Raw genomic sequence first — 26470 nt, 5'->3', positions numbered from 1 at the left:
CAAGATACTGTAAGAGAAGGGTCTGGATTGCAGAATTGCTAACCCGAAAATTTGTTATAGATATAGACACCCTGGATACTTAAGGAAAAGTTCAGAAATAGGAAGAACTTTGGACTCACTTGCGGTAGAGCAATCGTTATCTCAGTTATAGAGACTCGCATGGATCCTGATTTTAGTTAGGGTACATTTCTTCACAACGTTTATTGTCTCGAAGTTGTTTAATGTTAGGGCGATAGAAACCTTATATCAAAGGATCTTAGTGTTATGACAAATAAGCCGTTAACAACCATGAGGGTTAAGTATTCTCTAGGACAAGATAATGGTAATCTGACAGAGATAGAGGAATAATTTAAATGACCTCGTGTCAACAAAACTTGGAAGTTTTATAGTAGTAATTGGAAAGGATTAGTTACCTGCGCACAAGTAGATGTTATTTGAGAAGGTTGATAGAGTTTTTCGCGATAGTATAATAAGATTTAGTTGGAATGAACTTTAAGATTAACCTAATACTTATCAAGTTAGGAAGCTTGATGTAAAGATCGGAATGGACTTTAGGATTAACCTAATACTCATTAAGTTAGGAAGCTTTGATGAAATAGTTGAAACGGACTGGCTCCCAAGGATGAAAGCGAAAGTTACTTATAGTAAGAAAATTACCCGTATACCCCGCAAGAAAGGGTGAGCCAAAAGCCATCTGGGTTACTTAAACAACCCGAGATCCTACAATGGAAAATGGGAAGGGATGACAATGGATTTCATCCCGAAGCTACCAAAAACAATAGGCAGTTATGACACTACCTGGGTTATTGGTGATCGTCTCACCAAATTTGCTCACTTTCTAACCATGAAAGGAACCAGTACAATGGATAAACCTGCCCAACGATACATAAAGGAAATTGTATCCCGTCACTTCAGCGGTTCGAATTCTATATTAAGGACTACCCAAATCTTACTTGATACTCATTCTTACGCGATTCTGAATCCTAACTTATTCCGAGAGATTCCTTAATCATACCATCATCCTTCTTACTTCGATATTAGTCATACCAGTTCGAAACTTTCCAAAATTAATGGGTGGTTAATTCCCATCCTCATACTCTCCCATTCGTAACTCACTTATAAGCAACATCTTTACACTTAAGCATTTTTGGTCGAAAGACTTATGCCCTACCAATAGTCATCAACCACATTTAAATTCAACAGTTTTCATTACCTCGTAACATTTTTGCCCAAATGTCACCCGAAATTTTCAAAAATCTTTTACTCAATCTTTTTCCAACTTGTAATCTCCGAAATATAAAAATTTTGTTTGCCAAAAACTTTTCACACACTATTTTACAGTACGATCCTCTCAAAGTTTTATAAAAGTAAATTTATTTTATTTGCCATTCGTGCAGAATTTTGAAATCGTATATGTTATATAACATAAAGTAAATGATTACTTATTTTTGACAAATACATATGAAATTTTACTTCCACTTTTACAAATCGAATCTTTTGTTCAAAAGATATTTTACCTTGAATGGTACATGTTTTACATAACCCTAATTTACTAAGAACTTCGTTTCTTTTATTACATTGTCACCTTAAACAATTTCCATAAAACTTTTGTTGCTTACCATGTAAAATTCTTCGTTGCTTATTCGTATCCAAATCTTCATAAAGACTTTACAACCTTCGAAACCGAGAGATTCATGTGTGTGTATGTGATGAAGGCACTTACTACCACGTCATGCAGAGCTTTCGGGCATCCACCAACACTTAAACCATTCAAAATTTTTGCGGTACCCCAGGGATCTTATTTGCCACACCTGTCAGAGCAATGATCTTTCTTACATAATTCTAAGTCCTGACTCATTCCAAGGGATTCTCATCTAGCGATATCAACGCCATCAGTATTCCGACTTTAGTATTAGTCATAACCTGTTTGGCATTTTTGCAAAATCAAGAAGCAATTAACTTCTCATCCTCATGCTCCATTCTTCATACCTCACTTCTTAGCAACGGCTTCGCACGTGAACATTTTTGGCCCAAAGACTTGTGTTATCAAAACTACATTTAATTTAATAGTTTTCATTACCTAGTAACGTGTCGCCCGATGATTCAAAGATTCTTCACTCAGAATCTCTTTTTCAACTCGTAACCTTTGAAATACGAAAAACCATGTTTATCAAAATTTTCACACGTTGTTTATTTGTGCGGTCCTCACGAGATTTATGGACAAATGAAAGTACTAAAAGCTTTTCTGTCACTTATGCGATTTATAAAAACATATATGTATAAATTTACCCTTACTTATTTTGGTTAGTACATACCAAGTTATACCTTCAAATTATTTAAAATAAAAATAAAAATCGTTCCTTTATTTAGTTGAAGTCAAATAGTTTTATGCAAAATGATACACGTTGTACATATTTCTAAATTTACTAAGAACTTCGTTCCGTTTATGTTGTCACATCAAACGTTTAAATATTTTTCAAAACTTCCTCGTTGATTATATTAAAGGTTTTCATATTAGCCTACACCATGTATGGGTCACACTTCTTCTCGCCATCCGATTAAGATTTTTGCTACAACCTCTTGAGCCACTCTGGATGGCAGTTTTATAAAATTTGTTAGAAAGTCTTTGAGCTCATAAAATGTTCCTTTAAGGTTAAACATGGCAAAAACGTGGGCCGATAAATCCATTTTCTGAGGTACACTTAGTGGTCACCCTATCGTAGGAAGGGCACTAAGCGGGTTTCTACTCTCAATGTTTCACGATTAATCGCAACACCCTCGTAAACATCATCTCTATGAATCAGTAGGTTGAGGTACAAGGAATCGTTTTTGAGATCCTTTTCACTTAGAGTAAACCATTCTTTATGACCAAGGGTTAACGTATCTTTTCATCTGCGCATCCCCTTAAGTATAAGGATAAATTCAGAACAACCCGCTCGCAGAGTTCACTCTCGTTCAAAGATTACACCTATCGAGCGATTTTCTTTCGGAATTGTGATATAAGATACTTTAAGAATCTAGGAATCTTGTTATCCTCTTGGAAGGGACTGCTTAAAACATCTGTAACACGGATATGATTACTCTACACATTCCTTCCTTCGTTGGTTACAACTATATGTTGTTCTAGATTAATGTTAACCCTAACTTCAACATGTAACTGAAAGGATAAAGTTACATTACGGAACTGTGCTTTCATTCCATCTAAGGATAAGATCAAGATCACCTGCAGTATGGTAAACCAGGCAATATCCTTCATTGTTCGTTCAGACCGTTCCAAAGACACTATAAATAATTATGGATTGCATTGCATGTAACTTCGATTAGACACTTTCAGCTAAAATTTCAATTCATTTAGTCAAATGAAACGTTCTTGAATATCGGGTTCTTTATGCCTATGGCCTCCTTCCGAAATCAAGGGGTTAGTAAAATCCGTGACTAACATTATCCAGACATCAAATCGCATGGTTGAGATCACCACGTTTTCCATTCTACCTGTCGGATTTGTATTGCGACATAAGCGCTTAATGTTTTAGATGAGTTTAGTAACATTCATGATGTATTTCATGCATCCAGCCTACTGAAGATGCCTGTAGGGCTAAAAACATCATCTTTTCTTTTGTGGATATATTCAGACGACATACTCATGTTAACCAGAGACAAAATCAGTTTGTTGATCTCTTAGGACAAGAGACTTAATTAATGGCATATACATATTCTTACTCTCATACACCCAACTACCTTTCAAGGTAAATAACTCACTTCTGAGACCACGAGCCTCTCAAAACTTCGATACGCTCCTTCTTATTCAAACACGGTACCATTTTTAGTCACACCTCAAATTTCGGGAAATTTCCATTAACAGGTGGGTAATGTAACGACCCGGCTTTTTCGACTTGCCTTTGTGCCTTGTATTTTTGCGAAACTGCGTTTTTGTGCGTACTGCGTTACTTTATTGCTCTGGAACCTTGGCACACGTGTTTTATATTCATATATACTTTAAAACGTGCCCTGGTATGATTAGAATGCTTAACTTGTCCTTTGGATGCTTTATAACCGTTAGCGTTACTTGCCGCTACGATTAAACCCCGGACTGCGCGCACGTTTGACTTTTGTCGGAACTGGAACTTTTGGACAGCGAAATATTAATTATTATCTTATAATAATAATTACTTGGGCCTTTGGTTGCTTAATTTTATTTATTTAATTGCTTAAGCCCAATAGTTAGCCTTTTTGGACTTTTTGCCTTGTTGGGCTCAAGCCCACCCTACTCTAGCTAGTGACCCAATTAACTAGCCCAACTATAATTACTAGTGGCCCATAATAATAAATAAATAATTAATTAATTAATTAATGAGTCATGTAAGCATTATGGATAAGTTTTATCCACATGTTCCATAAGATTCTAGCATAAGGACACACTTTAGACACCATTAGCCAAAAAGTGAAAAGGTTGTCTCCCCTCCCCTCCCTTAAAACCGTCCACCATCACTCTCCCACCACCATTGCCATGTCATCAATCCATGTGATCCTTGAAAGTCTATAAATACTAGCCATTTTCCTTCATTGCAACACTTGATCATTTTGGTTTTTCACACACTTTCTTTCTTTCTTTCATAGCTTGTAAGTTTACTTTTCTTTCCTCCTTTCTTCATCCATTTCGTGATCATCATCATCATTCTTAAGAAGATCAAGTTTCCTTTTAGCTTGATCTTACTTATATCTTGTTGATTCAAGCATGAATCTTTCAAGAACAACAAAAGATTCAAGCTTTCTAGCTTGAATCTTCATATCTTTTGTAGATCTAGTTATTTTATACTTTGTTCATGTTATTTTGTTAAAAAGATTCAAACTTTTGTTTGTAATCTTCATGCATCTTCAAGATCTAAGCTTTATGCTTCAAGATCTTCAAGAACACTTAAGATGCAGGCTTTCTAGCTTGAATCTTCATATCTTTTGTTGTATTTAAGTTCTTTTCTTACTTTGATCATGTTGTTTTGTTGAAAGGATTCAAACTTATGTTTGTAATCTTCATGTATCTTCAAGATCCAAGCTTTATGCTTCAAGATCTTCAAGAACACTTAAAGGTTCAAGCTTTCTAGCTTTGTGACCTTGTTACTTGTGTGAAATGGATCCAAGCTCTCTAGCTTAGGGTTCCATCACTTCTTTTGACTTAGATTGTGGTTATACTTGCTTATTTGTTATAAAGTTTGTAGCTTTAGTTGTTTTGTGATTTGTTTTGGTGTTAAGACTAAGGATATGATGTAACCTTGGTTCATCATTCATCTAAGACTCATGAATGAGTTGTATTCCTACTTGGTCTTAACACATTGTGTATTGATGGTGAATCCTTAGTCAAAGTGATGCTAAGTCATCAACGAGTTGTACACTTGAAGCTATAAGCATCAAGGATGAGAACCGTGATGAGCATCAAGCACTAAGAATCCCACCGGAGCACCTTAACCTCTGTTTTTCGTGACTGATCAGACTTCTAGGCTACTGTAAAACTTGATTTTCAGATAGCCTAGTTTGAGTAGATGAATTTTCGTTTAAGACTCGTCTCAAACCGAGTCACCGTTTGAAAGTTATGGCCTTTTCCGTGTGGTAACACCTTTGTAACGTCGTGCTGAAAATTCGGACCTACTCGCACTCCGACCGTCACCACGGTCAAACTAAGTCGAGTTTGAGTCTAGAAATTGGTCAGCAACTATAGGACTCCCATACGGAACTATGGCCACTGATTTTGCGTGTTTTCGATTTACGTAGAGGCCGTAGCAGCTGATCCATTTCAGGCTATTATTTCGACCTCTACACTTGACTAGTTTACCTAGATTTTGCTATGATGATTGATGATGATGATGACACGTAGACTTAATCTTGAACTATTTGAACTTGTATAGACAACCTACTGACTTAGTGACCTTTTACTTAGGTTGACGACCATTCGGACCGCCTTGCTACTTGTCTACTTTCGTTACAACTTGTCTTGCTTATTCACTGTGAGTTATAGCATCCCTTTTTACTACTTGTACTATTTTTGAGACTGAGAATACATGCGCTTTTTACGTTTTACATACTAGGCACGAGTACTTAAACTTTATATATGTGTGGGTTATATAACGGCAGAAACATTCCCTTTAGCTCGGTAACGTTTAATCATTGGTTTTTGAACCGTGAACGCGAATCTTAGATATGGATCCATAGGGTTTGACATCCCCACTCGGGCTAGTCGCGCTAGCATTTAACGAGTGTTTGATACTTCGAGGACATGCGCACTTGCCAAGTGTACTTTCAGGGGGTATATTATTTAATCGTTAAGTTAGTTACCGGGTGCCCACGGTTAAGCATATACTTTTACATACTTTTGAAACGCTCGTTGTAGCACTGAAATCTCGTGGCCTACTTACATTACTGTTACACTTAAACTATAGCTCACCAACCTTTGTGTTGACGTTTTTAAGCATGTATTTCTTAGGTGCTTAGAGGTTTGATTCTTCCGCTGTTAGATTGCTGTCATGCTGTTATTGAATTGCTGTTATGGACTTGCTGTTTAGTTATCCGCTGCATTACTAGAGATGTCTCAATTTATGGAACTTATGTTTTGCATTCGTAGACTTACGTTATTCTCGAACAATGTTTTGTAATAAGTCTTATGTCATGTTATCTTTTGTAAAACGTTATCTTTTCAATGAATGCAAATCGTTTTTCAAACAGCATATAGTGTTTGACCATGTAAAGATCCTGTTGTTGACGAATCGTACACGATGATTTTGTACGGGGCGTCACACATATTATGTTTGTGGCACATGGGATGAGATGAGGTGGATGTGTATGTATATGTAAGTATAGGTTTTTTGTGAGGTAAATTGGAATAGCAACAAATGGATTGTATGTATAGGTTTTATGTGAGTGTGGCTTCTCTCCTAAGTGGACCTTATTTCATGGGTTGAATGCCATGTGGCAATATCAAAATAGATTTATTTATATATATATATATATATATATATATATATATATATATATATAATACATAATAGGCATTAGTTTATCAACATTGAACCTAAAAATACATTAGGTAGGAAGCCACTCATTTATTGATACATATCCACTTAAAATTAGGAGAACAATTGTAGCTTAAAGGACAATTAAGTCAAATGCAAAATTGCTTAAATGAATTTATGGATTAAATAGGTTTTGTAAACACCTTTGGTAACTTGTGAGATACGGACCAACTAATTAACCCTTCTCCTATGTAACAACCTCCATAAAAATAAATAGTTTTTATTTCAAGTTCATGATTATTTAATGAAACCATGATACGCCAAGTTTTTATTTGAAGTTCATTGGCGATAACGCTTTTTAGGATCGGAAAATGGATTCATCAAGTCTGAGTCGTCGGACCGTGTGTTCATAAACTTTCACCTAACCTAAAAATAACTAAATTCTTAATAACTACTGCTCCCCAGCAGCAACGCAAAAAAATTTGATGAGTTAAAACGTAACCTAAAAATACTAGGTAATTCGAATCAAAAACCAACACACAGTACATGCCACTAAACCCGATCGTATATTAATAAATAAGTAAAATGACTAGTTCGTTCCATATGAAGCAGTTGTAATAAAAAATAAACTAATAATTATACTATGTAAAACGGGGGTTTTAGATTGAAATCTAGTTAACTAAATAAATAAATGTGTAATATAAAATAGAACTTAAACCAGTAAAGAAAAAGGTATCCACTCAGAATCAATTCCCTAAGTTAGGATTGCTCAGTTAAATCTGTTATTGACAATTATAATGACCGTGACACTGTATTTGTATGTTGATTCATACAGTTTAAGAACTAACAACCTAAGAATAATTGTCGTCAACCTAGAATTACTAATCGATTCACAATTACAATCAATCAAGCAAATAATTTAACTGAGGTTACTTTGGTGTCCCTTGCAACCTCACAATTATCTCAGCAAATATCATGTTAAATCACTATACGTTTAATTATATTATCGTTGTCCCTCGTACAATCTCATATATTCCTAAATTATTCAAGTTCAATAATCTAGTAAAAATTAACAATGAAGTTAACCGTCGTTAATTTTAATTAAAAACATCCATGATAAAACAATTAATAAGCTTTAATAACAATGGTTCTTAGCTAGACATAATCCTGAGCAATTTTACTAATTGTATATTTGTATTAAACCAAAAATAGCAATCGATCACCTAAGTTCAATCATCATCTAAGTGAATACTAATAAAATAGCTATTTGTCATCATGCAATTAACAATGAAACACAAAGAGAGAACAATCATAACCATAATAATAATTTAAATAATGGAAGTATAAGTTACCGAGTAATCACACTTAGCCACAATTACTTAGCCACAATTGAATCCAAAGTGTTGAAAGCAAGAAAATAATGATGGAAACCCAGAAAATTCATAACCAAAGCCTGTAAAAATTTGTAAATAATAAAGCGCAACCTAATTTTAGGATAAAACCCATCTATTTATAGTTAAACAAAAATCTGTTGACCGCCTTAAAATCGCGAGCGCGATCATGATGTCGCGCTCGCCATGCTACCATAATGTCGCGAACATGATTTGAAAGTTGCGCTCGCAACTCTGCTTCTCCCAAATATTTCTTGATCTGTCCAAATATTGCGAGCATGATCCACACATCATGGTCATCATTCCTTTATAAACCAAACGTTACGATCGCGACTAGATCATTGAGATTGCAATTTATCCTGAAACAGCAACACTTCATGTTTTCCTCGTTGCACGGTTGGATTTTCACTTATAACCTCACTTTTTGAGCTGGAAAACCGTAAAAAGTCATGCTCTAGAATCATATCTTAGAACCCATATTATCATTTTAGCACAACACGGACAAAATGTCTTCAATTAAACTCGGAAGCAAGGTGTTGGGACCCAATATTGCGTATAAAATATATGACTAACTGGCACAATATCATAAACCAATGAGCGATAACGGCTAAATAAGAAGTTTTTGTTCTGTGTGGTGCGATCCAAACATCACAAGTTATAAAAACACTATGTATATATTTCCGAAAACCTTCAATTATATCATTTTTAGCTTTTTCCATAATTTAAAAGTGTCACGTCTAAGAGTAGTATGACTTACATTGTTATATCGCGGTAGTAGTCGTTTTCGAATTAGCGTTGTAAGTTTTGGATTGTCGAAGTGGTTGAAAGGAAGCCCTTGTTGAATGACAAACTTTACCATATCTTCCCGAAGAACTTCGAAATCTTATGCAAAAAGGGAAGCATCCCGACAAATTTAGCTTGTGTCGGGTCTTGTTCGTTTCCTTTACAACTTTGTTCAAGATATTTTCTTAAAGTAGTATTACCTGAAACACCTAGGAACTTACTACATTATGTACAATGAGCTCTTTAATTACGCACAATTCGAATTTAGACCAAACGTCACCTTTTCTACTTGTATTTTTAATGCACTCAATATCGTTCATGGTGTAATGTTGAAAAGATGTTCCAACCGAAGCGGAACCGGAAGCCGAAACTTGTGAATTATCCATATATTATAAGATTATTAAGTAGAGTTTAGAAAGTAATTATAGTGTAATAGAGAGTATTTGGTGTGTTTTCATCCAAACCAATACCATTTATTTATACTACACTACTGGTGGGGGTAATATGGTCTAAAAACACCCGAAAAATTCCATAAAAGACGGCTGAAAACGGCTATTTTTTTGAAAAATTTGAACTGATGCAAATCTCGCGGTCGCGAAAGTTCCAGTTATGTCTGAGTTTTCTTATCCGGATAAAATCCGGTTTTTATTTGGTTGCAACGGCTACATTGGATCCGGTTGTATCCGGATCAGATACGGATCCAAATTTTTTAAAATCCGGTTTTCAAAATATCGGGTTCCAGATTTTCGATCGGATTCGGATCGAATTTTTTGAGGCACCTCTATTCATGAGTAAAACCAAACCCCGAGACTTGATTAGGTAGCTAAACAGGGTCATACTTGTATTTCTCTTATTGGATTCGGTAGGCCGTTTATTAATCCAATTCATCGAAGAGCCGTTTATTGTTAGATTATTATATTTCATGAGCAACACAATCAAATCATAAACATTTTAAGTTGATATTTCAGACGTAGTATTCATCATATCAATCAGATGAATTATATGTGTTCAATTATGTAAACTACTCCTAACATAGTAACAGACGATAACTGGATATTGAACCCCTCAGGAAAGCTACGTGTGAAGAAAATCGGCAATGTATTTAACGAATTTTGATGTCCCCTCTGAATAATTTGAGTCAGAAAATTGAAGTTGAACTGGGTGAAGCATTTTCTGGTTGTGGTTTCAGTTGACTAAAAGATGAAATAACCTAAATTCAACAAACCAAAACTCAGAAAAATTGTTTTGGAGTTCTCGCCGAGAAATCGTTTTGGAGTTGATGCCGAGTTCTCGTTTTGGAATCGGCCAAAAAAAATCGGTCAACGACCGATAAATGGAGTTTCTCGGTCAAATCTCGGGTATCATAAAAATTATCCCGAAAGTCAACCGCCGAGAACTCCCCGAGTTCCGATTATTTGAACCTTACGCATATATATATAAACCTATTATGGTGTTGATAAATAAAATAATATAAAAATCGGAATATCAATTTCGTGTTATACACGTTTGGGAGTAAGCGTTTCTTTCATTATATCGATCAACTGAGCTTTTTTCTTTTTTTTCATCTTGACATATTAAACTATTGGATTTTTAAAGGTACAGAAATCAGCGTCATCAATAAACCAAAAGGTGACATCGATGTCACAGACAATAACGAAATCTTGACTCCGCCATAACAGAAATCTAATCAAATAAACTTTGTACATATTCTCGCTTACCAAAGGTTTAAAGGCCATACAAAATTGTAATTCATGTAAAGGAAAATCATTACAGAAAAATGACAGCTTTTGCTTTCTATTTAAGTCAGTTTTTGCTGGCTTTAAGTAATAACTCAATCCGTGCTCTTATCCGAGAATGACTGCAAAAATACTGTGGTTTAAAATGACTGATGACATAGGTTTAGCAAAAGAAACATTAAGCAACGAAATGAAGAAATGTAGGATTAGTTAGCAACTTACTCAGATGTCCAAAGATGACCCAAAATAACCTCAATTAACTGTAGTAACACAAAGGAAAGAGCTTAATGTTAAAAAACTGAATTTCAAAGATCAACATGGGGAAGAATGAAAAGGTCAACATGGTAAACTCCTTACTTGGAGAGAATAGAGTCGAGATTCCAGCTTTCATAAGTATCAGCTCCAACTTGGTCTTTGAGGGCTGCTAAAAGTATTTGGATAGTCTTGGCTAAAGTAACTTTAAACCCTGCAGAATTTGCATCTTTAACGCTTGTTTCACATACGGAGCCGTCTTGTGAAAGTGATCCAATCTGGTATCCCTCGCCGTATGCATGACAACTTTTGATTATGTGATAACCATGTTCTGTGAAATGTTCTTTCACAAGATGTTCGAAGTCCTACAAAATTAAGTTTGTAATATTAAAAGTTTATATACATACATATGAATGTTTAATATAAGAAGCAAGATATGTTCAAGCAACGAAAATCAGCTTAAATATATGTTCAAGCAGCGAAAATCATATAGTGTTTGATAATAACAAATGCCAAGATCAAGTCGAGGTTTCCGCTAGATAGAGATTCTCAAGTTTATGCAACTTTAAAGTTTCGTTGAACTGGCGGTCTAGTGTTTGCTGCCTAGATAAAGTAATTACATATGCATACAGATCTAAGATTGTTAGTGAGCATCAGCTTAAATCAGAACTATAATAGTTCTTGTCAGTTATAACTTAATTGTTGAGGATGTTACTCCACCTGTTGTGTGTTCGTAGAAAACAAGATCACGTTATTGCAAACAAGGACTCCTCAAATTCCAGTGAAACCACAGGTCAAGCCCAAAGATTCGTTTGATTAGACACACCTTTTGTGGCTTATCCGTTTCGAAGACACTCTTTCATATTCTAGCTATCTATCAAAAAGCTTAAAAACAAAAGATAAAGTTTTTTTCTTGAAATACTTAAAAAGAGAGCCAGCCATCTCTTTTCCTTATGTAAAAAGCTCCTACCGTATGGCCAAATGTTATATCCTACATCAAGTCCAGACGAAAAGGTAAAACTTTTTGTGGCTATCGTCATATAATTACTTCTAGGGGTTGCGAGGGCACTGGAGGATATTCTAGTTAACTACACGTGTTTGCAGAGGCATTGGTAGACATGATCACCCAACATGTGCAAATTGCAACTAATCAGCTTAAAGATGAAAGTAAGCATTTATACTTAAATATGTTATTTAATTAAAATTTTTAAGGCTCTTGTATTGTTTGTTATGTTAGGTATATATTGTTTGTTATGTTAGGCATATATAGGGGTACATTTTTGTTGGATGAGTAAATTCAACTTTAATATAAAGAAATCACATTATTGAAGATATCACTTAACATTGATACTAGAACAAAAAATATTAAATATGATTGATAAAATATATGAGGTAATAGATGCGTTGTTACCTTAGGGGGGTTTCTCATGGAATAAACCATTGTTCTGCAACTAACCAAGAACGCGTTCTCATTGTATGAGAGTGAATTCTTCTCTCCTTCAGCTGTACCAATGAGTGTGTCATACCCAGCTTCATTAAAATACGGTTTTGAATTGAGTACGAGACCCTGCAATGAAACCAACACTTGAAGCACAGTTGATGAGGTAGGAACCCAGACTTCACTACCACTTCCTGTCCAAGTATTCAAGAGGCTGAGGCAAACATTTCCTTCCGCGTATAAATTTGGATTTAATTGCAACCCTCCAGAACGATAATGCACTGACTGCATCCGTTTCACAAATATAATTACAAGCTGTTTGGATTTATGTATATTTATATTTTCTTATATATCTAATAAAATAGTAATAATATAATAAATAAATAATAATAACTAAAACAATATAATAATTGTTAAAAAATCAAATGTAAAAGTATGTAAACTGTTTGGACCTATTTGATCCATTTGACCCATTACCCGTTTCGACCTGTTACCCAAACCTGACCCCGTTTGGACCCGTTTAAAATTTTTACTTGTTTTGACCCATTTCAACCAAAACCCGTTTTGACCCGTTACCCAAACCGGCCCAACCAGACCCGTTTGCTAGGTATAGCTACAAATACTTTTCGCATTTTCAAATAAAAATTGGTTAGTTTGCAAACTAGAAGATAAAACTAAAAGAAGGAGAGGGAGTGGTCACGTTACTTACTGGTGGAACATCAGGGTATGCAGGCGGAAGATGACAGTCAAAGATGAAAAGGCCATCTTGGTATGGCGTCCCACACGCCCCAACAATTGCCGCCCTTAACAAATCCATCCTATCTTCATAAGCTCTAACGTAAATTCCATCTGCGTACAACCACAAAACGTTTACTAGCTGAAAATGTAAATTAAAAATTAAACTCATTGCATACCTGGCAAATTACATTCGAGCGATTTCCAATCTTCTAAGACTTTCTTAAGCCATATCTTGTTAGTGGCCTTCTGAAAATACACCCGATGAGTTATGACAGAAAACAAGGAGTAATCATACTACTGAATGACTCTATCTGGTTTATATCTTATCTCTAAAAGTCAAAACTAGTAAAGAGGATCAGTTCAAAGTCAAATGGGTAGGATGTCACCTAAATTACATTTTCATGCATACAGCTTTTGTTCAATTTAGGGATGTTTGGTCATTTTAGGTACTGGCAAAGGAAAGAGTATTGGCAAAACAAAGGAGTGGAATGGAGGGTTTCCATTATGTTTAAATTTGCTTGGTTTAAAAAATATATGTATATGTATCGTCTGAAATGAAGGGGAAAAAAAACAACAATTACTCTAGAAGAAGACTGATGCAGGTAAGGTTGTTATTGGGCCTTCAGGAGGTAGAAATTGGGCCACGTGTATCAAAGGAGATCCAGGAAGAATATTGGACTTAAAGATTACTTTGGGCTGGTGGAAACTTGGACGTGAAGCACATGACATAATCAGCTGCAGCAGCGAATTAGAATTCCTCCAAGATCCTAATTCTCTTTATTTAATTAGTTTTATCTTTATCCTTATTTGTTTAGCTATTTTAATCCAATAAGGACTCTAAGTCCAATAGCTTAGTATAAATAGATAGGCGTGTTTTCTTTTTCCAACATAATTGTTTTTTTGATATTTTACGTGAATTAATAAAACGGCTTTAAGCCTTGTGTTAGCAGCTCCTATTGCGTTCATAGTCTGGTTTGAGCACGATCCACTTCATTAAGTGGTATCAGGAGTCCAAGATGGCTGAACAACAACCTCGTCGTGGTCCTTACAGATCTGTAAGAATCAATGACCCTGATCCTTATGTTGAAATTGAACGACTGCAAAGACGAATCGCTGAATTGGAGATGAATCAATCGACCATGGGTTCCGACTCTTCCCATGGTCGTTGGGATGACAGAAACTCGTTCGCTAACCCGAGGGGTTATCGTAGAGGACATGATGATCCTTTGCGCAATCTTGGAATGAAGGTGGATATCCCAGAATTCACGGGAACGATGCACACCGACGATTTTCTGGATTGGTTAAGCACCGTTGAACGGGCGTTTGATATTAAGGATATCCCCGAACACCTTAAGGTAAAGCTTGCGGCGATCAAATTACGCAAACATGCTTCCTTGTGGTGGGATAATGTTCGAAAAAATAGGGCGTATGCCCGAAAATCAAAGGTAGAAACATGGGATAAGATGAAGAAACTCTTGCGCGCTAAATTCTTTCCTGAAAATTATAGCAAGAGGCGTTTCTCGAATATCATAACTTGCGGCAGAGAACCAAGAGTGTGGAAGAATTCATACAAGAGTTTGATCGCTCTCGTATGCGTTGTGATGTTCAAGAAGAGGAAGAACAGACCATAGCAAGGTTCTTGGGAGGTTTGAATTCTGAGATTTCGAATGTAGTATCCTTGCAGTCTTATTTGAGTTATGCGGATGTTTGTCGCCTAGCTCTCAAAGTGGAGAAACAACTAGGGAAAAACAAGGTGAAGGTTCCATTTAATCGAAGTTTCACACAACCTGTTGCTAAAACAAGACCAAGTGCACTTGAAAAGGGAAAAGGTCGCGAGTTCAAGTCAAATAATGCTTAAACTGTCAAAAGAGCAAAGCTGTTAACTACTGTGACGAGTTTGAAACACCAATATATGATACCGATGATGAGCATGAGCAGCCCGCTGATGAAGTTGAAGAGGTGGTTTACTCCGATAAGGGTGAATCGTGTAATGAATGACTCATTGAGTGAATTTATAGGTGTTTTGAGGGAATGATGATGTGGCATATGTCACTTTCATATCATAACAAACTTTACAAGATATGTGGGCTCACGTGGCACCTGTCCTTTTTATTAGCATAACAAACAGATCCTAACAAACTTTCTTAGATTTGTGGGTTGATGTAGCACATGACCCATTTGTATGTCTGTTTCGATACCGTGTGCTTTTTCCGAGACCAAGTGTTTGTTCCGGGACCAAGTGCCCTGTTCTGCACCATGTGATTACCCTGGAATGGTATGGATATTCCGGAATGGTTTGGTTATTCCGAAATGGTGTGTTGGATTCGTCTACAATGTGACGGATGAATGTCTCACTTTAGGTAAAGGATTTTATCTGATGTCTATTGCAAGTGCTTCTTCACAGTATTCTCCTGACCGGGTAAGATTGCAGTCGGTTCATATTTTCATTCTTAATATTCTTGTAGAGATTGTCGGGTGACCAGTGTGTTTGGCCAAGTAAACCTTGATGTGAAAATATGGTTCGTAAACTCTTGGTACTTTGTACCCGGGTGAGTGGTGCAGGTGTCCGACTCACTTCTCCGGGTAGGATGGGCTTATGTGAAGTCACAGATGTCTCTTATCCGGGACATTTCTTCCCGCATATGTACTCGAATGATCTTCTGGCCGGTTTGTTTAGGTATTTCTTCTTGGACCGCTATGTCGGTTAATTATCAAACGGAACTTTGTCAAGTTATGGAAATATGACATTTTTTATACGGATCAATATGTGTATCATCAAGTCCCCCCATTTTGGTGAGGCCAGTTGGGACAGCTGTGTTGCCAAAATTTAAGAGAATATACCACCAACAGCTGATTTGACGTGCACTAAATGCGTCTTGGATTCTGTCTTAATCAAAGTAAAATCTTTTTCGTACTTCGAGGCACTTTTTGAGTTTTGTTGGTGGGGTCCATTTGAAATATCTTCCTTTATAAACAATCTTTGAGATTGTTATGAATTTGCTGCTTTCATAACTTCATCTTTCTGATAAAAAGAAAAAGACAAGGTTTTTCCATTCTTTCGATATCATCTTCGATCATTCGCATATTGATCAAACCAAAATCGTTAAGTGTGATTAGATTTCGGGTTTGAGTGCTTAATTTGGGAAAAAGAGTAGGTTGATTGTTTTAACTCCAATAATTGTGCAAACCCCGATTTGGAATCTGGATTCCAAGGGCGTAAAACAATCAAGTGGATTAACCTTATTCGATCGGAATCGAATAAGTTAATATCTTAGTGTGGATTAACTCGGATGGTGATCGGAGCACCGATCGGAATTAGGTTAACGACTGGAGTGATGTTGTCGCAATTGATTTTGGCAGAGTAACGTTCATGCATCCAGTGTTGTCTAAATGAATGATTTCACTTGTGTATTTATAGATGTTATGGGGGGAATGGTGACGTGGCATATGTCCCTTTCATGGTTGTAACGAACTTTGTCAATCCCGAGGGGTGACGTGGCACATGTCCCTTTCATGAGGAATAACAGATCCAAACGAACTTCCCTAGATTTGGGGGCTGACGTGGCACGCGACTTGCTCGCGTGCTTGTTCCGTGATCAAGTGGTCATTTCGGGACAAGGTACCTGCTCCGGGGTAATGCATTCTTTCCCGGGGCATCGTGCTTGTCCCGAGAGTGTCTTCATGTTGGTTTAGAAAGCCGATACGGTAGTGTCGGCGGGTTGATTCCGGTTAAGGCATCACGGTGCTCTCAGTCTAGCCGAGTAGGTCTTGCCAAGCATTTGTTCTAAGTGTTTAATGACGGTCATGGTTATGATGATTGGCTTTATGGTGCCTAGTTATGATTATCTTGACCGGTTGCATGGTGCCGGTTACGTATATGTCATCCAGGTTCTTGGTCTTGCCATCTGTCCAAGATGGTAGGATATCCGAGAAGATGCCAGACGGATGACGAGAAGAGAAGTTGGCAACCCGGGACGCGTAGTGCCCGGTATGGTTTTCGCCGAGATGCCTGCCTATTTTGAGACGGATCATTATGCGTATCATTAAGTCCCCCCAGTTTGATGAGGGTAGCCGAAACGGTTACCGTTGACAAACTTCCGAGACAAGGCCATGCTTCCTGATTGGATGTGCATTTAATGCTCATCAGCGTGAAAAGACAGTTTCTGCAAACGCGCTTCCTTTTTATGCTTTTTTTTTCCTTTTATCGATGTCTTGGAACATTTTCCCAGGAGCGATTTTTCCCTTTTTCGTCATTACTCCTTATTTATTGTTGGCTATAAATAGCCTTGCTTTCCTCCTCAGTTTTTCACTTTTGCTTCCAACTACTATACACTTTTGTTCTTCAATACTACTTTTATAAATCCTCTGTCTTCGAAAGTTACCTTTCAATGTTATGAATAACCTATTTGCTTGGTTAATCTTTGATGTTGTTGTTGTTGTTGTTGATGCCCGAAGGACGGCGTTGCCGTTACTTATTGAGCCATTTTACGCACGACATTGGTGAGCATTTGTGCTTCTCTTCTTCTGTTTTCTCTTCTTGTTCTATCTTCTTATTGTTGTTTTGTTTTGTTTCAGGCTTCGATTTGGGTCTAGAGATTTGTTTCGAATCCTTGGATTTTTCCGAACGTATTCCGCTTTTAACTGCGGATAGATTGGCAGCAACCGGACGCCGATGGTCGTTCGATGCGTCTTACGTCATCCGACTGGTCTATGGGTTGTTCAATCTTCCGGGCTCGAGGAATACGATTCGTTCGCGCTTGGGTAACGATGTGCTATGCGCATCCCTTGCGAACGAAAGTTGTTTCTTGTGCTTCCGGTCGATTTCAAGACTAGAATGTCGACTTATGGGACCGTCGGACATTCGCCTGTCCTGTGATCTTCCCTATACCAGCCGGGCCATGTTGGTGATTGCTCGTTAGGGAGCTTTTGATTTCTTTCAACATCTGTGCCCACGTTTCTTCTTTTTCAGGGAGATCTTGGACAGACCATATGCGAGAGCTTCCTTTTATTTGTATAGGACTTGATATCTTTGTACTGAAAGCCATAGGTTGTTAGGATTTCAACTTTTGTACGTGTAACTTTCATGCTTAGCAATGAAATAAACTGTATTTGTCTTCCGTCTTGATATAAATGTTTATACAGTATATTGTTGACATATGCGTTTTTATTTTTCCGTCTTCATACTTGCGTATTCTGTCTTGAAGGAATCTCTTGCAACTATAACTGGGGAGTTATATGTGAATTCCCTTTAACTTTTTGTTTTTGCTTGTTTGCGTGAAATAAACAAAAAATCCGTTATGATACGCTCGTGGTTTTTATGGTACCGGGCGACCTTTGTAGGTTTAGTCAAAGGTTTAGCCGAGGGCAAACCTGACTGTATCGGGAGGAACTGGTTTGTTCAATCGTTCTCCGAGTTTGATGGTGTGTTATATGCTTCTAGTACTGTAGATGGTGTGTATCTTGATTGGTTTATTACCTTTGTCCTCAGCTACGGGAGCTGCATCTTGTTATACCTAGGCCTCACCAACGCGCTTGTGGTCCTTCTAATAATCAATGCGCGATTTATTTGAGACCTTTTGAGGTTTCGAATCTTCGGTATCCTTTTACTAAGTTCTTTTTGAAGGTTCTTAACTTCTACGGTCTCAGCGTTGGTCGTTTGCATCCAAACGCGATTCGATCCATCGTTCTATTTTAGATGTATTTAAACAGTTTATATCTGAAGATATTTAGAAGTATCGTTCAATTAATGTCGTATCGCACTGGGTAGTATACGTTGACAGATGAAGTCGAGTTCCTTGGCCAGCCATCTGTGATTGCAGATGATTGGGTGCAAACGTTTATTTTTGCCAACCGTTCCGATTTTCCAATGAAGGACGATCAAGCATATATTTTCAGAACTGTCGTTGGCCAGTGAGATTGTTGATCAGCTGAGGGGAGGGGGTTGAAGATTCCTCAGAGGACATACAATGAACACGTGCTTGTGATGGCAAATGTTAGTAATAATTGGAATCGAGCTGACCAGATACCCGTTGCTCGTCGAGGCGTGAGAGATAATGTGTATATATTTTTTGCGTGGCTTTGTTGTACTTATTACGATTTGAAAATGACACTTTTTGTTTTACAGAATTGTCTGTGTCGCAGGTCCTCTCGTCAGCGAGTTTGGACGGGATGGTGTTCACGAATAAAGTTGTAGAGTGAGTAGTTCCGACATCTCTTAGCCGTCGGTTGCTTCCTTCTCCCGAGGATTCGGAGTCATCAAATGATGGTTTAGTTCGTCGGATGAGGCGCGGAATTGAGTCTTCAGCCGCTGACGAAGGTATACCATTTGATATATTTGCTTTGATTCATGTACGTTTTTATTTTGCGTATTGATTATTGGTTTTCTTGTAGGACGTGCAAGTGTTGCTGCCGATGAGGCCCGTGCGATTACTCCTGCGACACAGTTGCCGGCAGAAGCGATTATCCGAGAAGATGAGGCGGTCCCGGTTATTGATAGTGAGTCGGTTAGGGAGCATCGTCCCGGTAAAAAACCTGCTGTAGAGCGGTCGGGGGGTCCTCGCCCTCAATTCGCAGCACCAACAACAGGAGAGGATATATATTTGTTTCCACAATTGAACGTGAAACCATTGCATGAACTTCTCCATTGCGCCGTTTCTGACTATCCGGTATTCAAAGAGTACCTGGATGTGATGTCTTTTCCTTCTCTGAAGGCGGCATTGCTGCTCTTTCGCCGGTACAAGCTCGTCGTGTGCGTGCCCAATTTGCTGTGTTTGCTCAGCATTTGGCAGTGGACGAACTAGACCGTAAGGAGGCTAACGCTCGGCGTATTCATGAGCATTGTGTATTGCTTGGCAATGACAACCGGCGTATCGCCGAGTTGTCATCTGAAAATGCTCGGCTGGAGAGGGAGCTGGCTCTGGCAAAGGGGGCATTGGAAACCTCCAAGGAAGCTTTGGTCCGGGAGCGAGAGGTCGTCAACCATCTTGCTTCCGACAACAAAAAGTTGTCGGAGTTGGTTTCGACTACTTTGGGCAATCTCACTCGTCTCTAGTTTGGTATACCCGTTCTTTTTGCACGGTTGTTAAAGTCTCCCGTCGTACATCAACCGTTTGAGGCATTTGTTGAAGCCGTAAAAAAAATTGACCACTTTTGAGGTGTTGAAACGTGTGCACCGTCACATGCCGTCTGGGAATGTTGCCGAGAGGATGATGAAAGAAATAGGCCCTTCCTGTGACGGGCACACGAAGCTCTCCGTCGGATCAACTTTGATAAAACTAGATAGGGTTTGTAGGGATGAAGACTCAACCGTGGAGGATATTGTAAATTATTTTCAACCGTAGAACTGTGTTAGTGTGTGTTCTGCAGTTGTATGTATAAATGTTTTGGGTCGTGACTTGGAGAGAAAGTCAAAAGACTTTGATTTTAATTATAATTAGCAAATTAGTCTCATTGACTTTGACTACAAAATTATAATTAGGTAAATTAGTCTCCTTGATTTTGACTACAAATATAATTAGTTATTTTGTTTCGTTATCTAGTTGTTTCCTAGTCCTGTATAAAGGACCTTAGACCTTATTGTAACTCAGTTTTTTGATTGATATTATTATACTTTGGTGGAATAAAAGAAAAGAAGCCGTAGGCTATTTCTTGTCTATCTTTTTTCGTTAAATTCTGTTTGGATTTAGACCAAAACTGAATGTGATTTTAATGACCTAAAGTTTTAAAATTTTTGTCTACGAATGTTTCAAGAGGATAATGATAAACATTAAGTAAATTCATTCATTCTACTCATGGGAATGATTGTTGTTGTTGTAGTAGTAGTAGTAGAAGTACTACAATGGATAACCAAATAGGAACAATTTAGTAGATTTCATGAAATTTCGATATGAACATAAAGCTGGGGGCATCGAGCAAATGAGCAAAAAGAATATGTTGAGACAATTGTTTGTTCCATTAAGTAAAAACAAAATTATAAATCAACGAAATATTTATTAAACCTGATGGTGGATGTCATTAACTTTGTTTAGCAATGGAAAAAATAAAAATAAAAAAAATTTGGATTGTGGATGTTACTAATGTATCAACCCGCCCATTATTCTACCTCCACTGAAAGACGGATTAGAAAACATTGAACCCAATTTCCAAGCAAAATAAGTGTGTTAAAATATTGCAACGTACCTGGGGATTAGCACCAAGATAATGATGATCAAGAGGAGCTTCAACAAAATCAAATCTTTTAAATCTGAAATTGTCAACTTCAGATCTTGGCAAGGCACCTACTTGATCAGAATCAATGATGAAATTTTCATCTTCTTTAGCAAGAGTCGGATTTCTTTGACACCTAGATAAAATTCCACCGGCCAATCTTGTTGGGGGTACAGTCCCAATATCCTGAAGAGAAAGAGAATGTATTGCAATTGGGGGTGTTCAATAACTTGGTAAATAAGATGTAAAAAATCAGTTATTTAGGACATTTGAATGGAAACAGACCTCTGATGTCGTCATTTGATTAACCTCATCAGTTTCCCAACTAGCTGAATCATCGTCGTCATCGTCATCGTCATCTTCATCTTCGTCGTCATCGTCATCTTCATCTTCGTCAAAACCAACAACATATATTTGTAGCGGATCAACCTGATCCGGCACAAAAGAGCAAATGAACTTTGTTATCTATAATTTACTCGATCATCATATCTTTGCTATCAGTTATCACATCCTAATTCACTTAACATACTGTAACAAATAGACTCATAATGTCATGTTTTACCCTTAATCATATACTCTAAATTGCAATATGACATCTATCTTATTGTCTTGCTGTAATATGCATGTCTTCCATAAAGTACTCTTAACACTCACCAAATCCCAATATTAAACTTGCCCGAACCCGCCCATTGTGGTGTCAGAATAAATAAATTCAGAAGGACTAAAGTGAAAGACATATGAGATAACATACCGTTGATACCACGCCATTAGCCCACGTAACTTCCACATCACAAATTCCAAGCCCCGTAATAATACCAACAAAAGAGAGGTCATTCTCACCAAGAGTAGCATTATACAACCTAAAAACAGGATCCCCGTAATCATAATCCAAAGATTTATGCAGTTGAAGCTCATAGACACTCACATATTCCTCTTCGTCTTCATCTTTATCAGACTTCTTTAACCATTGAGGGTCTTTTAATAACCTCACGCAAGCAATTTGTTCTTTCGCATTAACACTTTTCACAACTCCCGCACGATAGATTTTAGTGTTATCATCATCATCATCATCGGTTGGTTTGAATTCCACGTATTGGCCGGGCAAAAACTCGTGATCACCAAGGATTTTACGGTGTATCAAAGATGTTGAATGTCATCCACGTTCTGTTTGTCCATCCTGCCAGACTACATCAACTCTTGTTTCCTTATTAACAATTAAGAGGGCTTTATCAAAATGTTGTGGACCTTTTGAACCAGGCAATGAGCTAGTAGTTGAAGGGTCGCAGTTCTTTGTCAAATCCTCAGGCAACACGTCTGAATCATTCTCCAACGAACTCTTAGTAGATGATGTTTTATCAAATGGATAGAGACACCAATCGCCAACAACCCAGTTGGTATGCGGGAAACATGGTAAAAGCTTCAAGTTTTTAGGTTCCTGAAGGTCAGATGGCTTTACCAGATCCTGACCTCTAGTTCCTAGCCACCGAACCTGCGTTAATGTCACTGAAACTTTTCTTATGGTTCCTTTAAAAGAGGTTGAGGTTTCGATGACCCTTTGGCCGGGATAATAAGGATAAGATGTATCTGTCGGATCAATCATTCCAATTGGTTTAAGCCCATATGTGTCAATATCAGAAACATGACCATCATCAAACAAGACTGTCAAAGTCTGAAGTACATGGCCTACTATACCAACCCATGAGCCCAGTATTACATAATCACCCACATTGAAATCCCTCACACGCTTCAAATCTTTTGACGATACGTTTTCTATTAAACATCCATCTTGAGGTAATAAACCCACGGATATATTAACATCCACAACCATACCAACTTGCCCTTTCGCATTACAAGCAGCAGCAACGCAATCTCCATGATGAAAATCATAACGTTCAGGTTCAGCACAATTTCCAGCAACATCCTCATGATAGAAATCAGTCACTTCATTATCTTCATCAAGACGCCTTCCATTTTCATCTGGGGGAACATCTGTTGGATTTTCAGTTATTTTTTGGTTGACTTCAAGGGTAGCAGCCGGAGGATTTAATCTGAGAGCAGTATGTATCACGTAAATATAGCAGTTAGTTAACAGATATAAGAATGTAATTGATCCTAATAAAGTAATAACCAGTGTTGCAAAACTCGTAATTACTCGACGAGTACTCGGTTATTGCAGCTCGGGGAGTACTAGGAAAATCAGTCAAAATCAAAGTCAAGCTTAGCCAAAACTCAGGATTTATCCCCAAGCTGCCAAGTAAAGTACTCCCTGAAAAGTCCCGACCGAGTACTCCCCTAGTAGCAATTTTTGCAACCTTGGTAACAATGAACAAATCCACACTTGTTCTTTATGATTTCCTATTGCTCTAATTTATCATTAAATGTTACAATGTATTGGCTATTGGACAATAACTAGGTAAGAAAAATAGTTTTTGGAAATTTAAAAGGCCAATCAATACAACATTTTAGGTTGCTAAGATGACAAACAAATGTCACCTTTCTAGCTGGTTGTCGGAATTGGTTGCAGCTTTAAAACCAGGCAGATTATCATTTTGCTTTACACTGGACTTCTTTTTGTCCAGTTCCTCAATTTCTTCAACCAAAGGTTCATGATCATATCCTATTACCAAAAAGAAAAGAAGATTGAAGAAGAAGCAAAAAAATAAAAAATAAAGAAGACGTAAATAAGACCAAAATAAACACACTTTTGTACTTGGAACATCTCCTAGAAAAAAAACAAGTGATACACAAGAAATGAGCACTTAGTCTAGAGCTATATTTGTACTTGGAACCTGTGTCATACAATGATCTAATTAATTATTTTTAAGTTATCACAACATCAAAACTGGAAAAAAGAAGACTTAAAAATAAGACCAAAAGTTAAACACTTTTGAAGTTTAATCATGTTCTCCCCTATTATGAACCAAAGAAATATTGATTATTGTATTTTGTATTTGACAACGAAACACATGCAAAAAAATACATTTGCATTCACCAACCAAAACAGCATACATTTATCACACTTGAAATAAAAAAAGTAACTCAAAAAACGAACCTACCTGACGCATATTCATCCTCATCTTCTGCATCAAGTTCTTCAAGGGCACCAATTCCAAAACCAGGTGCAACGTTTCTTGCTGATGAAATTAAGCCAACAAGTAATAAAATTAAAGAGACAAATTTACAGCATTCCATGCATATATATAATGAAAGAGTGTACTTTAGTTAGCTAACTTCTGATTAATTACATACCCGACTCCTTATTCCGAGGTAAACCAATAGGATCAGTGTCTGGAACATCTTGTTCCTCAGGAGCAGGTCCAGGTATAGCTGACAGTCTGCAATATATTAAGATATTGAATATCAAAAAGGAAGGATACACGTATATAATTAGAGACGTTATATATGCATACGTGTTTACTATGGTATGGGTATGATAGAGTGAATGAATGACTGGGAACACGAATGGGAATGGAAAGCTCACCACTATTAATGGGTCTAGAAATCCCCACCTTTTTGGGTTTGATACTGAAATTTGAAGCCCATTCCCACCAAGCAAACATAGTTCATTAATTTTTTTTTCCCAACCAATTCCCATATCCCCAAAGCAGACACAACATACGTCTCTAACTAAAGGTATGTGTGTATCATATCTACATCTTTACATCCATTCAATACAAGCATATTTACAAGCACACCAACAAAAGGAAATTGTTATTTCATTGCTCATATTACACAAACACATACAAACAACCAAAATTTTTAATGCTTTTTTACTTACTAATTTTCATTTTGATCAAAACTTAAAGACACGTGTTGAACACACAATGAGAAATAATGTAAGCTAATTTTATTTCAAATTAAGTATCAAACATATCGACAATATTTGTTCAGCAAGAAGTTGATCATTAATTCATATTAGAACTTCTGACTAGTTGATGTTGACAAATAGTCAAACTCAACAATCATTTAATGACCTACTAATAAAAACCAAGCATATGTTAGTGATGGATGCCTCATTGTACCTTTCATTTTGCTCCTTATCAGACTGCTGTCTAGCTAAATCTGCTGCAACATTTCCAAATTTGTCAAACTTCATAGAAGTCCCCAAAGAATCGTCTTCCAATTCCTACGCCATTTAAGAAAAAATCCATATATGCATCAACAACATTCAACAAATGAGTAAACTTACAGCTAAGTTTACTCCGTTTTCTACTTCTTAAATGTACTTCTATCATAATCATAATTGACTACCTCAATTCCAGAAGCCTAACATGTGTAATATTACTTTAAGCTACCAATATTGAATGATATCTATCAAAAATTTAGTGCACGATCATGCAGTTATGATGATAAGAAGCACTATAGATTCAAATTTTCAATTAGTATTTATTTCAGTATTTAGTTTCATAAGTAAGCATATGAATTTTACATATGAATATAGGCCAGTCTAGTTTGCAAATAACTCGGCAAAATATACTTCTTAAACCCTAGCTGAGTCTACATAAATTAATGCGAATAAAACATTCCTATTCATTTAACAGAATCCATACAAACGTGAATGTACTGAAATAATAACAAATTCGAATCGGACCTTTTGTTTCCAAGGACCTAAGGTTCGCAACTGACCAGAAGCTTCTGCAATCGATTTTGTGCTGCGACTTGTATCATCTTCTTCTCGTTCAATTGCTGTACCGAACGTCGTGTAATCTTCTTTATCACTCGCCATATTTAAGTAGTAATGCGTGTGTATTGAATTGAATTCGAAGTATGAAGGATTATATAATTTTGATTCTAGGTATCCACTAGAAATAATGTATGTTATTCCAGTGGCGTCACATACTGAACAAGTGGTTTATGGGGATCGACGGAGTATCCGTATTTGTTCTCGTGTGTGTTTAGCCGTGAATATGCACGCCCCCCCAGCTATAT

The 26470-nt window shown here is 37.0% G+C and overlaps 1 pseudogene; it reads right to left on the bottom strand.

Annotated features, from left to right (window-relative positions):
• Window positions 1-26267, bottom strand: part of LOC139849559 (probable ubiquitin-conjugating enzyme E2 23) — a 31965-nt pseudogene extending 5698 nt beyond the window's left edge.
• Window positions 26268-26470: the final 203 nt, after the last annotated feature.

This window comes from Rutidosis leptorrhynchoides, chromosome 5, assembly GCF_046630445.1.
Source record: "Rutidosis leptorrhynchoides isolate AG116_Rl617_1_P2 chromosome 5, CSIRO_AGI_Rlap_v1, whole genome shotgun sequence".
Classification (NCBI taxonomy): Eukaryota; Viridiplantae; Streptophyta; class Magnoliopsida; order Asterales; family Asteraceae; genus Rutidosis; species Rutidosis leptorrhynchoides.
This window is presented reverse-complemented; position numbering and strand designations above follow the sequence as displayed.